This window comes from Ailuropoda melanoleuca, chromosome 8 (assembly GCF_002007445.2).
Source record: "Ailuropoda melanoleuca isolate Jingjing chromosome 8, ASM200744v2, whole genome shotgun sequence".
NCBI classification, from domain to species: Eukaryota; Metazoa; Chordata; class Mammalia; order Carnivora; family Ursidae; genus Ailuropoda; species Ailuropoda melanoleuca.
The window spans coordinates 23,503,236-23,520,286 of record NC_048225.1 but is presented as its reverse complement, the minus strand read 5'-3'; the positions used below and the strand labels follow the sequence as shown (position 1 = coordinate 23,520,286).

Here is a 17,051-nt window from a genome sequence, read left to right as displayed (position 1 = left end):
TCTGACTGGAGTGGAGCCCACTGACCCTGCCTCCTCTCTGCTCCCGTGTCCGCTCTTCTGTCCCCAACATCAGCCCGTTCTCTCAATCATCATAGCAAGAATCCCTTTGTAGGTCAGTCTCTTACTCCTTGGCTCTAAGAAATCATTATCATTTCACTGCCATTAACTACGATGACAAGTTCCTAACCACAGCCCCGTTGAGAAGGGACAGAGTAGATGGCAAACCATTTTTGGATCGAGCCAGTGAGTTCCAAGTGGTGCCCAGACCCTGCTGGAGTCATGCAATGCCTGCTTTCCCCTGGGAACTAGAAAACTGACCTCAGAGACCCAACAGAGCACCCAGGCCATGAGACCACAGTCAGTCCCCAACTGACAGCTGTCCATATTTAATTTTAATATCATGAATGACAACAGTGTGTATCAGAAAATATGATGCTTACTGAGCGCCCCTCCAGAGTGATATACCATCAAGTTATTTTTCGTTTCATGGGTGGATTTGTCTTGAATCAGCCAAACTTAGGGATATGATGTTGTAACCCAGGTTACTTTTGTGAAATAGTTGCTTAGAGCTGGAAAGCAGTCAGAGGCTGCCCAAGACAGTATCCCCAACTTACCTATGGTCTCCTTACTGTGGTCCTTGATTTCAGAAACAAGACAATCCTTTCTTTCTTCTTGTATAATGCAGTTTGGTATGTTTTTGGTCATTGAACATAGTAAAAACCTCACCTACCCATGTTTAAACCTACCTTCCACTTCTCATTCTTCACGAAAGAGGAAGTAGGTATCATATATTGGTAAAGAATCCAGATTCTGGAACCAGATTGCTTGGGTTTGCACATCAACTCTTCCTAGCCGGGTGACCTTAGGCAACTTACTGTATCTCTGTACTCTCGTTTCCTCCCATATACCAGTGGTTCTCAAAGTGTGTCAGAATCACCTGGACGGCATGTTAAAACACAGGGTGTTGGATTCTAGCCCCAGGGTTTCTGATTCACTGAGTCCAGGGCAAGACTCAAGAATTTGCATTTTTCACAAGGTCTTAGGTGCTGCTGCTGGTCCGGAGACCACACTTTGAAAACCACTAGGTTAATCTATGTAAAGCTGGAAGCAGTGCTGTCACTTAGCAAGCACCATATGAATGGTCACTAGCATCACTCATTGCCCCGCAGCGCCTGAGCGTCCAGAAATGTCTGTGTATCATTGAGTCATAAAGTGACCTGCTGATTGGTTGAACACTTTTGGTGGTCAGTGCCACTGCATACTGGAAACGGAGCAGATGTCTGGAGAAGGGGAAGACTCGTTCCTTGTCTCTAAGTGACTTTGTGCAAGCGTGTATGGGTGTGGGGGGAGGGGGGGCACAGTTACAGGATAGAAGAAATGGCTCCCACGTGAAATATTACACTTACTCATAAGATAACGTTTGGCAGTGTGAGTGTGTGACTTTGGATCTCGCTATTTAATATTTCTAAAATGAATTGACTAGTAAAATGGTAGGACGAAAGAATGTCTTTCTCAAATAAACTTTGGAAGTTCAAGTGGGAGATGTACCGGGAGCCCGAGTTGCTGGTCTCTCCTGGGGCTTTCTCAGACGGCCAGGCGGCTGGGAGAGATCAACCCTGGCCCAGTGTTTGGAAAGGGCTCTTGACACCAGGTGGGAAGTTTCAGCGGAAGAAACAGATGCCTCACGTTTGGCTTTAAAGCGTTGAGAATGTTGAGAGAATGCCAGGCAGACTTGTTGAATGGAGATTCACCTTGTTCGGAAGTGTTTATTCGCACAGCAGGTCTGGCCTTTCCACTGACCATCTCAGATGGCTCCGCGGTTTTAAAGAACAGTATTTTCAACTCTATCTGTGGCACGTATCTGTTCTTTCCTCATTCAGGCTATGTTTTCCTTCTCTGGAGGACCTGTTTCAGTTTTCTTTGTTCTTCAGAAACAGTTCTGATCCTGTGTGTGTGTGTGTGTTTCTGGGATGCTGTCGTGTGGGTCATTACTCACAGGGAAAATTCTGACCTTCTCAGATGCTGACTTGATAGTTTTGGCCTTCGGGAAGGAGGAAACTATAACCCTGTCTCATGGCCTTTCACTGAAGGCCATGGTTGGGGCCTCGCTGCCCTGGCAAGTCACTTCCAGGGGACAGGGCTGAGGGAAGCTGGATGCAAGAATCCGCTCCCCCCACCCGCATCGCATCTCTGAGAGGACCAGAGGTTGCCAGGAGGCAAGAGCCCTGGAGTGCATTAGGAAGAGAATCTATATGCGAAAAAGCTACTCTACACCCTTGCTGTATTATTTTGTTCTTCTTCGGATGAGATTTCTATGACTGTCTGACCCTGTTGTCCATAAGTGAAGGATCTGACTCCCGCTGTGGGCTGAATTTGCTCCCATTTACCAACGTTACATTGCCTTCTCCTTTCCACTCCCATCTCCTGACCCCTTGGCAGCTTTCCAGTCTGTGCTAGGTCATATGTGCATTACAAGAACTTAGTGGTATAAATGTTTGCATATGAGCTGAGGGGTGTTGAGTCCAAGCAGAGGGTTGAGCAGTGGTGTGATGGAAGAGAGCAAGAACATGGCCGGAATCTCGTTCCCTCACCTTGAACAGGTGGGATACTTGCGTTGATTGCAAAGAGGTCTTGTGTCCATTAAATGGGGTAGATATTTAAGAGGTCATGGCCTATAGCGGGTGATCAATACATGTTACTGCCTTCCTTCTTTTTCCTTTCAGCATGATTTGAGTATGAATTTAAGTGAGCCAAAGAAAGTAGACGTCCCATCCTTATCCAGTGAATCTTGCCCACTCAATTTGTCCACGGCTCATTTTCTGACACCTGCCAACCTTATCCTTCACGTGTCTCCCTTTACCAGTGAACAGAGCCTGGTGAAGCCCACGAAGAGGAGCTCTGCCCCATTAGGGACCAGAGACTTGTGTCTCTCTAGACTTGTGCCTAGCAGTCCAGGGCAGGAAGGATCCTAAAGGGCTTTACAGATGTGAATCATCTCTGTAGGTGCTTGGGAAGGAAGGTCCCCTAGAGGCAGAAACCTTCAGCGGGGTTCAGGTTCGAACGCAAGCCTTCTGTTGGCTGTCCTCCGATGCGTTGCTTCTCAAAAATCCTAGGATGTAACAGCCTTGCACTGAAAATCCCAGGGGGCTGGGGAGAAAAAAAGTTCTCTGAACTTTTTCAAACCACAAATATTTGGTCCGAGTTGGGAAAAGGTCCCCGGGGCAGCGAGTTCTTATTTGATTCAAGCAGTTTGACCCCTCTTCTGGAACTCCTGGAGCGGGGGCTGGGGACCGTGGATGCCGCGCCTGGCGTCGGCCCCCGCTTGGCGCGGCCCGGCCCTGCTCCACTCTGTGAATGGAGAGCTCGGGCTGGGTGAATGGTGTGGGAGCTGGAGTCCGGCCGGGAGGAGAGGGCTGCGTGGGACCGTGCAGGGATGGGGGATGGATGCGCAGAGACAGCCTGTTTTTCTCAGTGTCTGGCCGCGGAGAGACTCTTACTCTCTCTCTCCAGATGTTCGCTGTGTTTATAGCTGCTGAAGCAGGAGACCCAGCTCCCTCATTAATAAGTTTCTTTCTTGCACGGCGGCCAGGGGTCTGAGCCCAGAGCCCGCAGCTGGAGGAGGCTCGGTGGGGGAGGGCCGCCCGCAGGGGGAGGTGTCTCGCTCCCTCCCCCAGCCTCCGCGTCCCTAACCCCTACCCCGCCTCCCTCCTCTGCAATCCTCCCAAAATACACGAGCACACAAAAAGAAAAACACCAGCAGATTTTTTATTTCAGAGAGTAAACACTTGGGCCATGGGGGTCTGGAGGTTATGGGAAAAGAGGAAACCATCAGGCTAATCAGGCAGGCACACACTTCCCCTGCTGAAATAAAACAGAAATCATTGCTCCGCAGGGCTGGCCGGTTAACCCCGGCGCTGCCAGCGAGGCTGGCGCGGGCAGAGCCAGCCGGGAGGTAGGGCGTCCGAGGACGAGGACCAGAGTTTTTAAATCCAGATCCAGGCAGGGAGGAGAGGAGAGAGGAGTGAACTCCGTGGGCCTGAATGCCGTCCATTCAGTCTGTGGTAGCACATTTGCCCGGAGCCGGGCTTTGGAAAGAGAAGGTTGGAACAGAAGAGATTCTGCCCTGAGATGCAGTTTTGCAAGAGGTCGGAGGTAGTTCTAGGTAGGTCCGGGAGATGGAGAGACAGGTAAGGGAGCCTAAGGCTCGACCCAGAGCACACGTGTGTATTGTCACTGTTTAGAAAGGAGCAGGAGGGCTTGGTGGGAAGGATTCAGGTCAAGGTTATAACCCTGCCACCTCCCAGCTCTGCAGCCATGGGCAAATTGCTGAGCCCTTCTGAGCCCCAGTTTTCTCATTTGTAATATAATAGTGCCTACCTCCCAGAATTATGGTGGGGAACAAAACACCACTTTGAATCTGGAAAAGGCAAACACCAAAGCATGGCTCTCGATGTATGATTTCATGGGTTGCTGTAAAATAATCAGGTTCCTCTCTCCTCCCTCCTCCCTCCTTTCCTTTCCTTCCTTCCTCCTCCCTTCTTTTTCCCCTCCCTGCTTTCCTCCCTCCCTCCTTTCCTTCCTTCCTTCCTTCCTTCCTTCCTTCCTTCCTTCTTCCCTCCCTCCCTCCCGCCCTTTCTTCCCTTTCCTATTACATGCCTTGCTTCAGCACTCACCCTGTTGCTGCCTGTCTGGAGAGCATAAATATCGCATGGGCCAGAGGTTGTAGGTCAAACATGAGACCTAATTGCGCTGTGAGAGAAATTACCTTTCCGCTGATGTATAGGGCAACCTTTGGCTCTTTCTGAGGCTGCCAGTGTGAGTGGTCCATCAGCTCTCAGTTCAGACCCTGCCTGCATCTGGCAGCCTAGTCAGTGGGACCGTCCCCTCTTCCAGATCACTATTTTTAAAAATCCGGGAGTGCTTCCCTCCCCCCCCCATTCCTGAACACCCCAGTTAGACGCACTTACCACCTCGGAGAATATGTGTGATTCTTTTGGACGTCCTTGCTGTTGAAGAAAATAAACCTTTGGAACCTCTGCACATCCTTGCAGGGGTCATTAACAAAACAAGACCACAGAACTACTAACTCGAGGTAGTTTTGTGTGTTTCCCAGCGTCTCCTCAGACTTGCTGCCCTGGTGCTTGAGGAACGGAGGTACCGGGGATGAAATATCCACAGAAGCAGGGCTTTGGTGGCCTTTGCTCTTCTCTTGATTTCTTACCTGCTTTCTATATATATATATATATTTTTAAAACCAACCCTGACCACTTTCTGCCAAGTCTCAGACCTGCCGATTCTCATAAGAGCAGGGGTGCTTGACCTGGCTGAGCGTCAGAAATGTGCCATCCCTCTGCAATAGTGTGCAAGGAGTTTTCGAAGAGTCTAGCTTTCCTCTGATTCTCGGAGCAGTCTGAGTCCCCCACGGAGTTAAAAACCACTGGCCGGGAGAAAAGCGACTTTTGTACCCCCCTGCAGCATTTAAAAGCATGGTGTACAGAGAGAGTATGCAAAGCCCATTTTGTTGAACTGGATTGAATTCCAGGTAGGAGCTTCCTTCCTATCAACCCTTCTCACCGCTCTGGTCAGTCCCAAGAGAGTGTATTTAAATCTGGAAGCTGATTCTGTCCCATTATGCCAGAGACCCGAGGCATTGAAGCCTTGACTGAAGTCCGAACATATTTCTCCTTTTTTTTCCCCCACTTGCAACATCCCCTTTTATTTCATGCTCCACAGAAGGAGCCCTGCAAACGTCCGTGGAGGTTATGGACCTGTGGCCTCTCTGCTGTGAGGAGGAGGGGGGGAGGGCCAGAACACTTCAGGCCCCTCCAGAGCAACAGGGGAGAGTCCCACTGTGAGCTGCTTCTCACAGGCCTATCTCTGGTGATAGACTTTCCCAGTGGTCTCCTGGGGAGGGGGTGTGTGTGTGGTGGGGGGGAGAGTGAGTGGTAGAAACACTGCCTCTGAAGGGGACAGCAGTCCAGAGCTCACCCCCCCCAACAATGTGTACAAAACAACCATAGTGCATACATACACCCCCAGATGCTATGTACCCCCACCCAACTGCCTCCAAGTCTGGGCGCCCTTCAGGATCTCGGCCCCCATTTCTGATCTTTGACCTCTTGTGGAACCCCTGACTGTTCTGTCCCCTGTCACAAACTGGCTTAGTCAAGTGGAGACCATATTCAGAAGTTTCAAATCTAGGGAGAGAGATTACCCCACCCTGGGTCAGCTCCTTTGAACTGCCCAGTGACGTCTTAGCGTTTCCTTCTTTGGTCAGGACAGATGGACATTCTTCACTGAACAGGGCTAGGGCTTACGTGACGTTGATAAGTTGAATGTTGGGTTTTATAAGGAAAGTGGCTGACATGTCTGTGGTCCTGCTTGATGGAAACTTGGAAATAACAGAAAAGTCGTGTCTGCTTCAACCCTACCTGCGATAGTCAACCATTCCATGTACTTTGTGTTTTGAAAATCTGAGTTTAAAGTTCCTGAACAATAACACCGAACTATCACGATGCAAAGCTTGACTTTTGGTAGGTTTTTTTTCCCCTCAACATATTCAGATCCCTCAGAATTTCCAGTTAGATATTGGTGCCTATCTCTATTTCTGTTGCATCTGTCTGTTTTAAAAAAAAAAATTAAGAATATAGAGTAAAAACAGTTCATATCCCATTCTTGTTCAATTTTAAGCAATCTTATTATAGAATCCCAGGAGAAGGCCTGCCTTCTTTCTGGAACAGCTAGAGAGGAAGAGTAATTGTCATGTCATTCATTAAATACTTTCTCTATACCAAGAGTCACACAAGTGTGGTGATTTCACTCTTAAAACCTTGTTTTGAGGATGATATATTATGACCCATTTTACAGATGAGAGGAATGAGGCTCAGAGAGGTAACTTGACCACCCCCCCCCAAAGAAGTCTAAGTGTAATTCTGGGAGGTGGGGAGAGGGTCAGTTAAACTGGGACCCTACGGCAGAGCCCGTGCTCTGACCTTGATGCAAACTTGGCCTGCCCCCAAAATGTTTTTTAGGTCTTCACTGTGGCTTCATCCCTAGTGGCTAGAGTCCGCTCTAGAGGATAAGAGAATATAAGCTTTCCTCATTGTCCCACAGACCAGAGACCCATGAATAGAGAAAATGAGCCTATGTAGCCTGGGTCTGACATCAGGCATGAAGGAGCTCGGTCATCGGCAGGGCCCCTGGGAGAATAGGTTTTCCTTTGCTGGGGGTTCATTGACGGTCTGTCACCTAAGCATCACACTCCATTTGCCCCCTTTCTCCTTCTCCCCCAACTAGCTTTGGGAGCAGACAGAGTCGCTGAGCAAGACTAAACCCTACGAAGTTTGTGAAAGGTTATACCCTTGAAGCTATCCACAGCGTACATAGCACGTGCTGAAGTTTACACAGACTTCTCAGACCTCTGAATAGAGGGACTAATTGTGGGGAAGCTGCTTTTCAGCACACAGGATGGGCTGTTCTCTGTGGGTTCTACTATCAAAAGGCTTTTAAAAGTGCAGTGTAGCCATTGTTGAATATTTCACAATGAATTAAATACCATTTTTCTCCCCGCAGCTGTTCCATGTGAGTGAGCGTAGATTGTTGTTGTTTTTTTTTTTTTCTCCTCCTGGCAGAAGACGTCTGCTGTATAAACCTAAGTGCTGGGGTAATGAGATTATTTGTGTGCGAATTCTTTAGGAAAAGCATTTCTTTATTTTAAACTCAATGATGTGATTCGGGGCTTCTGCTCTGGAGATGGGAGAGGGGGAGCCTTGGAAGAGAATGGAATTGAAATGTCTCTGCGCAGAATTGGGAGCAGGCAGGGGTGAGGGGCTCAGGGATGAGGCTTCTAAGCCTCTGTGCATTTATCCACAATTCCCCGGGGGGGGGGGCGGCCTGCCTCTCCCAGCCCTACTGACTGGGCTGCGGAGGAGGGAAATTCCATATTTTTTCTTTCTTTCTTTTTTTTAGTAAACAATTAATCACTTTTCCATCTGCCCTTTCAGCATTTCTTCCTGATCTCACAAGTTTTAACGGAATTGAAAGAACATTTGTTTTGCTCTCCACCTGTTTTCATATCAGAGAGCACTTAAAAACTTGAAATTACGAAATCTACGAGGAAAACAGCTTTCCTCTAACCCTTAGGGTGGTCTCTACAATTCAGCCTGCTGGTGTTGTGACATCAAGTGCTATGCCACGTGTCCACTCCTCTTCCCCGGCTTGACTTACTTTTCAAATTTTTCATTGCCTTTCATAGACATTGAGCTTCAGGTAAGCAGTGAGTTGGAACTAAATATAAAATCAATTAAGATGAACAACTATGCAGACTTAACTCTTCTTAAAGTATTATCAGGGACTTACCAGCTGTTCTTTAGATCCATTGACGACTAAGGGGGAAAATGGGGACAATGGGAAAAGAGAGGTTTAGGTTAGCTACGGTGAAATTTAACTCCGAAATCCATTATTAAAGGAGTTTGTGAATTGCTTATCCCCTCAAATATCCTTCAGGATATTTCTGAAGTAGGTTAAGTCATTTTTTGTTATCCTTCTGTTCCCGTCACATAAGACAAAAATTTCCAAACCTTTTAAGGGAACTTCAAGGGAATGTTTTAGGAATCTATCAAGTGGGAAAGACCAGGTCAGATATGAAAAGAAAGCTATTGATTTCAAGAATAATCTTCTAGGGGCGCCTGGGTGGCGCAGTCGTTAAGCGTCTGCCTTCAGCTCAAGGCGTGATCCCGGTGCTCTGGGTTTGAGCCCCACATCAGGCTCCTCGGCTGGTAGCCTGCTTCTTCCTCTCCCACTCCCCCTGCTTGTGTTCCCTCTCTCGCTGGCTGTCTCTATCTCTGTCAAATAAATAAATAAAATCTTAAAAAAAAAAAAAGAATAATCTTCTAGTTCTGCTTTAGGAGCAAAGCAAAAAGGGGACTCAGCGTGTGTTATGAGAACTCGACCAATACGATCTGGGGGCAAAGGAGAGACGGTTTGAAATGTCCTTCTACATGTTTCCCATTGTTATTGATCACTTATGCTTTCCACTGCCCGTATTTCCCGATATCTATGGCAGGTGGGCAGGGGGAAATTAATCATTTAATCGAAATTATTCATCTAAGCGAAGTGGAAAACCTGCCGGAAAAGCAAGAGAGAATCTGCGTGGTTCAGATTGCTTTAAAACACATACTCATTTCTCTCTTTCTGGCTGGGAACTAGTACTTCGCCAGGTGCAAATGTGCCAGGCTTATTTTTTTTTTTTTTTTGGTAATAATTATTAGAAAAATAAGCCCCCCCCCTTTAAAGAAAATTTGTAAATTAAAGAATACTTTAGGGGGAAATGGCACTTCAGTTTCATCAGTTAATGGTTAATGTTGAAGTCTATTCCATGAATATTTTCCTGTGAGTAGTTCACCTGGATATCACACGGTTGTCTCAAGGTTACACCTGAGCTCACTGCTTTCTGTCCCACCTCTGTAATGTAACCTAGACCCTCCATCCTGTCTTGGCAAAAGTCAAGTGATCTACTAATTACCAGCCTAGGAAACTAGGACTTAGTATTGACTCCCTCCTTTCTGCTTTGACCCTTGTGTTGTTTGGGGCTCTTTTTTTGCAAGTGGCAGAAATCTGGCTCAATGAACTTAACATGAAGATGGGATTTCTTGTCTCACAGAACTGAGAAGTCCAGAAGAGCCTGCCTGGGGAACCCTAGGATAGCAATAATCTTGTCAAGTCCCTTGCCCTCCTCTTCCTGGGTCTCTTTCTTCCTCTCTTACTCTTCTTGCTCCTCCTTCTCTCTCTTTAGCTCATGTCTTCTTGTCTTTCCTAGAAGGGAAGAAGGAGGGGTCTGGTAGCAGAAGAAGAAGGGAGAACTCTAAGGATTCAAAAGCAGCAGATAATCAGCCTATCCTCATACTAATTTGGACACAAGTCCTGTCAATCTTATCTTCTAAATATCTGGTGAATTTATAAGGATGATGATGAGGATGATGATTGCCAGTCTCTTAGTTTAGGCCCCCGTTGCATTGCCCCGATACTGGTGAGTACCTGAATTGCAGATTATCTCACTCTTCTGCAATCACTGATTTTTGTCTTTGCTGCTCATCTGTATGTACCTCAAGGGTAGGCCTTTGTCCTGGTCCTGTTCCTAGTACCTGGCAAAGTACCTGGATTGTCAAAGGCACATAGTTGAGGTCTGTTGGATAAACAAGACACGGTTATGAGATTCCTCTGTCAGGATGGTCATGATAACTACCCTGGATTTTAAAATCAGTTAAGAAGTTACTAAATTAAAACAAAACAAACAAACAGAAAAACACCCTAAAATCTTCAGAGCAAAATCTAAAGATTGTTCCAGAAGGTTCTTTGTCTTCAATTTCTCTCCCTCTAAGCCAAGGGAACTTACCGTTTATTTCCATATTCCCAATGTTTAGCCCAATACTTGCCATAGAGCAGAGGATGTGATACATATCTGTATGCTGGTTGTCCACACTCGTCAGAGCTACTGGTGGGGTGGTTGGTGTCTTGGTCCTCAATTGGACTAGAGGTAATGCAAGGTTTTTGACTGGTTTAGGGTCTTGGTTACATCAGAGCACTTTTATTCTGTCTGTCATCAATCAACACATATTTGTTGAGCCTTTATGCTGCATGAGGTATTGGGCATACAGAATAGGGTGGCCCATTTGTCCTCAAGGAGCATCAGCATAAGCTGATGGGAAGCTAAGACAGACAGACCTACGCTGGGCAGCCAGGTGAGCCTCAGGAGAGTGGGAGTTGTAAGAATATTCCTACTGCACACTAGAGTAAGGAGAGACCAAGGCAACCTGGTTCCCCCTCTGGCCTCTGTGCAAATTACGTGAAAGTGAAGATACAGGGCATTTGCCTTGAAAAGCACTCATTTGTCCAAACTTGGTCAACAGAATGAGGATGGGGAGTTAGATCTGAAAAGGGGTTGTTTTACTGATGTTTAGAATAGTGGTCACTCTTGCTCTGCTTTATGTATCCTAGTTCACTGTTATTCTTTCCTTCTTCACCCTGTGTTGATTTTCACCTCCCCGGCCCTCATCTAGCCCCTCCTGGGCCCTCCTGACTGTCTTCAGATTTGAGTTCAGACTCTGCTCGGGCCTGCCAACCTGAATGAAATGTTCCATTCGTTAGGTCTGCTGCTCCTCACTTCATTAGTGTTCCTGGTGTTTATAAAGCCAGGAGATAATATTTTTAGGTTCCATTTGGAGTTTCCCCGGGCAGCCTCTCTCTGAGCCACTTAGGAAGTTTAGAAAAGAAGGTCATGGAAATGTTAGATGTTTTTCCACTGAACTTTGGTTAAGCAATGGTCTTGAGATGATGTTCATAGACTCCGCTGGGCAGGCTTTATTGGATGATAGGAAATTCTTTCTCTCCCTTTTATTTGTCTTGACTTCACCTCTGGAAAAGCCGAGGGCTGTTATTGTTGTTGTTTTGACAGTTTTGAGATGAACTTTATTGAGACTTAATTCACATACTATATAATTCACCCATTTAAAGTATACAATTTAAGGGTTTTAAACATATTCACAATATTGCGCAAACATCACGTAATTTAATTCTAGAATGTTTCTGTTTCTCCTAAAGGAAATCCCATACCTGCTAGCAGTCAGTCCCATTCTCCCTTATCCCTCTCACCCCTATATGTTAGTAACTACTGGTCTAATTTTTGTCTATAAATTTGCCCATTTTGGCCTTCTCTCGTAAATTCAGTCTTACAATATGTGGTCTTTTGTGGCTGACTTCTTTGACTATTTGCAAATGTTATCCATGTTGTACCATTTATTAGTACTTCACTCTTTTTCATCACCAAATAATATTCCATTATGTGGATATGTTACATTCTATTTACCCACCATTTGACAGACAATTGAGTTGTATTCACTTTATGTCTGTTGTATGTAACGCTGCTGTGAACATTTATGTATACGTTTTTGTGTGAACCTATGTTTTTACTTCACGTGGGTTTATACTTAGGAGTGGAACTGCCGGGTTCTATGGTAACTCTTATGGAACTGACAAATTGTTATCCAAAGCGATGGCACCATTTTACATTCCTGCCAGCAACGTACAAGGGTGTCAATTTCTACATATTCTCACCAATATGTGTTATTGTCTGTCTTTCTGATAGCTCTCATAGTGAACAGGAAATAGTATCTCATTCTGGTTTTGATTTGATTTTTCTTAATGGCTAATGAATGATCTTGAGCCCTTTTTCACCTGTTTATTGGCCATTTGTATTTGGAGAAGTGTCTATTTAAATCTTTGCCCATTTTTTTTTAAATTGGGCTATCTTTTTGCTACAGAGTTATAAGAGTTCTTTATATAATCTGAATATAAGTTCCTTATCAGATACATACTTTGCAAATATTTTCTCCCTTAATATGGGTTGTCTTTTTACTTTTTTGATGTTTTGGTTCACAGCACCAATATTTTTAGTTATGGTAGCCTGATTTATCTATTTTTTCTTTTGTCTCTCATGCTTTTGGTGTCACAGCTAAGAAGTCATTGACTAACCTGGGTTGTGAAGATTTACTCTTATATTTTCTTGTAAGGGTTTTATAGCTTTAGTTATTACATTTAGGTCTATGATGCACTTTGGGTTAATTTTTGTGCATAGCATGAAGTAAGGGGTCCAATTTCTTTCTTTTGTATATGTATAGCTCATTGTCCCAGCACTATTTGTAGGAAGATTTTTCCTATCCTGGGGTGCCGGGCTGGCTCAGTCAGTACCGCATGCAACTCTTGATCTCAGGGTCAAGAGTTCGAGCCCCACGTGGGGCACAGAGTTTACTTAAATAAGTAAAAATTTCTTTTTTTTTTTTTTTTAAAGATTTTATTTATTTATTTGACAGAGATAGAGACAGCCAGTGAGAGAGGGAACACAAGCAGGGGGAGTGGGAGAGGATGAAGCAGGCTCATAGCGGAGGAGCCTGATGTGGGGCTTGATCCCATAATGCCGGGATCACACCCTGAGCCGAAGGCAGATGCTTAACCGCTGTGCCACCCAGGCGCCCCAGTAAAAATTTTTCTTATCCTATTGTCTTGGCAATCTTATAAGTAGGTATTTTTAAATACATAGGCCACCTATGTATTTCTTATCTGTGGCATAGATATTCATTTGTATTAAGTGGTTCTTCAACATTGCTCACTGTGATGAGTATTTTTTGATGGATAGTGAACTTAGTGAGTTGAGGATACCTGAGCTCCAAGTCTGGTTTGGAACGTGATTTTTTAAAAATTTTGGAACTGAAAAGAAATTGCCATTTGTTGTTTATTTTGAATCAGACACTGTTAAATATTTTACATGTTTTATCTTACTTAAATCTTACCAAAAAATCCTGTGAGTCCATTTTATAGAGGAGCAAGCTGAGCTTTATATAGTTGAAGTAATGTGCTAAAAGTTGCACTGTTAATAAGTTACAGACCCCAGTTATGAGCTCAGCTTAGCCTGACTCTGTAGCCTAATATTAAACCCTGTGCTGGGCTTTGCACTGGACCTATGAAATAATAGTTACCAGGAAAAGGCAGCAGAAAGTGGCCACTATGTGTGCAGTTACTGAAGAATGCAAAATTTAAAAATATAGTTATGCTGATTGGTTGTCAATTTCCTCATCCCTAAAGGGGAACATAACACTTTCCCCTTACCTCTTGTATTACAATTAAACTAACACAAACAATATTTGATTTTTAAGTTACTTCAGTGTGTTTCTTTTTGTCTTTCTTGGTGTACTGGTTTTAAGTTTTGGAGATATTAAGAGGAGTCAATAAAGCAAAGGATAAATAAACAAATAAGTAAATCTCCAAAAATTTCTTTAACTCCAGAAAGAAAAAAAAATCAGCAGACTTTTCTAAGAAAATTTTATTAATTCATTTTATGAATTAATTGTATAAATCTCATTTAATGCATGTTTGTTTCTCCAAGACATTAATATTGACATTTCTCTTTTTACTTTTTTTTTTTTTTGGCCTTATCTTTGATAGATTTAAAAAAAAAAAGTCACTAACAGTTGTCTGGCAAATATCCTTAATCTAGAGTTTGGCATAAGCAAGACTTTTAATAAAATTAGTATATTCAGTTTGGGCATCTTGAAGGAAAAACCACTGTGAATCTAAGGAAGTGGAACTACCTTTTACAGTAGAGGCGTCAATAAATATTATATCTGCAATTAACCCCCCGAGTTCTCTTCCCATCCCGCTTCTGTCTCTCCCTTCTTTCAGGTGCTCACTTGGCCTTTGGTGAAGAATGGGGGTATGTGACTTTAGAACAATGGAACATTTCCCAGAATGTATTGTCTGTGCATTTGTAATGTATGTCCTACTTGTCCTGAAGTCACTACTGGAACATGTTATTATAAAATCCCAGTATACATATATAAATAGAAAAAAGACAATTTAGACGTATGTGTTTTGTGACCAGCTGCTCTTACTTCTAATGCTTCCCAACATTTTCCTCTGCAGCTGTGAGAGAGATGTATGGCACACTTTGAGCCTTCTGAGCGCAGACCTAACTCCATGTCAGCTTCCCTCGCCTCTTAGTTCCCATGGGAAGGGAGCTGAGTTCTTCCCCCCCTTTCCCTTAATCCCGACCCTGATTTCATTCTTCCTCTGGTTCATCCTTGAGCTCGACCAGATGTATCACTTGGGACCCTACTCTATCCACCTCCCAATGACAGCTCTCCTTATTTCTATTTTGAGTGAAGATGGGTGGGAATTAATGCATTGATAATCTCTTCTCCACCACACCATGCCTTCCCTCCGTCTCCCCCTCACCCTTTCTTGGTGGAAACATAAGGATTCAGATGGTTTAGGTGGTTTATGGTCCATAAGTGATAAAAGGTCTAATAAGAAATCCAACGAATGAAGACAAAAGACTTGGCGGGCAAAAAACACACTTAAAGATCTCTGAGTGGTAGGTGAGAGAGATGTGGGACATATGAATAATTTGCAAGAGCTGAGCAAACGTGGATCTTCACTATTTTGCCCTGCTCTCGTGGATCAGAGTTGAGCAATAACAATGGAGAGTCTCTCCACCCTGGACAAACACTGGCATGCTGAGGGCTGGGATGCATTCCCTCCTTCTAGACGTATCTCGGAGGTGCTGGGACATGATGTTGATCAAAGTGCTTTGTGACCTTCCAGGCCAGACAAGGGAAAGCACTGCTGTTCCTTCCATCAGAGAGAAGGAGTGTGCTTATTCACATTCAGTGCTGAGGTTTGGCTCATAAAGGATTTAAATAAAATGACCCAAACTCTATGAAGGTAGCGTGACATGATGTCTCCTGATTGCTCTTCTCAGGGATTCCATTTGCAGAGGTACATGGCCTCTTACTCTGATGTCATCGCTTAAATAACCTGCTAACTGGAATATATTGACATGAACCATCAACACTTCAATTCTGAACTCTTCCTCCAGCTAATGAGAGGGTTCTTTTGTATCTTGATTTGTCTATTTTATGGCTTTTAATATGGCTGAAAACTTCAATTGGATTTAGAAAGCAGCATGTCTCTTGCACATAAAGTATGCTATTTTCTAGGACCTTAATAATACTGTGTTTACCCAATGTACTTAATTCTTGTACCCAATACCTCCATGATAGTACTCACATTTACAAAACATAGTTCTTATCTTAAACGTTCCTACTCTTTGCTTAAAGTGCATTGATTATGTGCATCTGATATTTCTCTTTGATTAATATGGTGGCATTCACACTTATATTTATTTCCAATCATTCTTCCCTTGCTGCCATGTTTTCTATTTATCTTTGTTGTAATAGTTTATTTCTGCCGTGTAGTTTATTTGATCTGTCTTTGATAAATTAACAGGTGTTATTTTTACACGCTCAATGCTCAATGGCTGCTTTGTATTCTCACCAAGCTGTATCTTGAGGAGTCAGATCTATATAGAAATGCAGATCTATTTGTCTTCATTTATTATCCTGTTTTTACATATCTTAGAGGTCTTGGATGAGTCTTCCTTAAGGCAAGATCTGAGAATGGAGGCCCATTGTGGTAAAGTCAAGTAATAAAGAGCTTATTGCCAGCCAGAATCTAATTTTATGGCTTTCAATCCATTATGATCATTATAAAGTGGGCATTCCACTTTAGCAAGTAGGAAGCTGGCCAGAACAAAGTGATTGCCAAATGAATGACAGTGTTTTTTCCCTTAGTTTCAGGTTGGAGGGTAAAAACCTGAAATGGTTCTCTCTTGCTGCTGGAGGACCACGGAATCTTCCACTCTGTCTTTACGCCTTCATTTCTCTCTCTGTGTGGAAGGTAACCACAAATATTAGAAAAATATCTTTTTTAGCAGTTGAGATTGTGATGGGAAAATAACAAGGGAAGAACCACCCCAAAGTCATCAGCTTAGATGTGAATTTATAGACAAATCATCAGGCAATGAGTTTTGCTATGAGGTTTTATGTTCGTTTCTTTGTTTATTATTTAAAAAACATTTTTAAGTGAGCTCTACATCCACTGTGGGGCTCGAACCCACAATGCTGAGATCAAGAGTCTCATTGTCCACTGACTGAGCCAGCCAGGCGCCCCGGGGCCTTACATTTTAAAGATAGTAATCTTTCAGTGACTTCGGCTGTTTTTAAATGTTTGGTGATTTGGCAGAGTTCAAAATCTCTTGCCACATGCTTTAATTTTTATTTATTTTTTTTGTTTTTTCTTTTCTTTTCTTTTTTCCCTTCTGATTTGGAGGCGCACGATTATTTCATGGGAAACTTAAATGGTATATGGACTTACTTTATATTTAGTCATCCACTCATCAGTATCAGACGTTCAAGAAGGCTGGTAGAATCTTCTTAAAAACACTTGGAAAGGAAGATTTATATGGTCCAGTGACTCAATGAGCCAGAAACCTCAAAAACTAGGCTTGGTTTGAAAAGTTAAGCTCTAGAACTATTAAGCAGATTTAGAAAATGGTCGGCCTGGTCTCTTTCCATTCTAGTATTTAAAAAAATGTATCTGAGAAGTATGTGCATGTGTATGCACACGTATGAGATCAGACGATTTTTTCTTTTTTTTTTTTT

The 17,051-nt window shown here is 43.7% G+C and overlaps 1 long non-coding RNA gene across 1 annotated transcript in view; it reads left to right on the top strand.

Moving 5' to 3' along the window:
• Nucleotides 1-16,270, top strand: part of LOC117803340 — a 49,647-nt gene extending 33,377 nt beyond the window's left edge. Inside the window, exon 4 of the long non-coding RNA XR_004627080.1 lies at nucleotides 16,182-16,270. This is a non-coding gene — a long non-coding RNA (uncharacterized LOC117803340). The remainder of the gene's footprint in view (nucleotides 1-16,181) is intronic.
• Nucleotides 16,271-17,051: the final 781 nt, after the last annotated feature.